General features: G+C 65.1%; 1 protein-coding gene across 1 annotated transcript in view; it reads right to left on the bottom strand.

Annotated features, from left to right (window-relative positions):
* PFKFB4 (6-phosphofructo-2-kinase/fructose-2,6-biphosphatase 4) overlaps positions 1-459 on the bottom strand; it is a 23,200-nt gene that overhangs the window by 10,439 nt on the left and 12,302 nt on the right. The gene's annotated exons all lie outside the window — the stretch shown is intronic.

Genomic DNA, 459 nt, shown 5'->3' on the forward strand with positions numbered 1-459 from the left:
CCCAGCACGCCCAGCCCGGCCCCCACCTGCGGATCTTCAGGCCACGGTCAGCCCAGGCCCCTCATAGGCCCGCCCACCCCCAGGCTGGGGTGCAGCCCTCAGGCCCTTAGGAGGTCCAGCCGCGAAGGCACAGAGCAGGTCAGCAAATGCATGTTTCTCCCCCCTCCTCTCTCCAGAATCAATAATTTTAAAAGAATTTACAGTCAACCAACCAACACACGCGGGGAGTTTTGTCTCCGGATCACAGGCCTCAGGGACAGGGCGGGGCGCCCAGCCCCAAACAGAGGCCGAGGGAGGGCAGGGCTGGCCGCCGGGTCACCGTGGAGGAGGCAGGGTCACTGGTGAGCAGGGACCGTGACCAGGGCCTCCTCTGGAGGCCTCGCGATGTCTACGTTCTGCACGAAAACAAACAGACCTTCACCCGTGGGACCCACAGCGCCGCGGCCCCGCTGCCGTCCA

The sequence above is a fragment of the Myotis brandtii genome, unplaced genomic scaffold (genome assembly GCF_000412655.1).
Source record: "Myotis brandtii unplaced genomic scaffold, ASM41265v1 scaffold207, whole genome shotgun sequence".
NCBI classification, from domain to species: domain Eukaryota; kingdom Metazoa; phylum Chordata; class Mammalia; order Chiroptera; family Vespertilionidae; genus Myotis; species Myotis brandtii.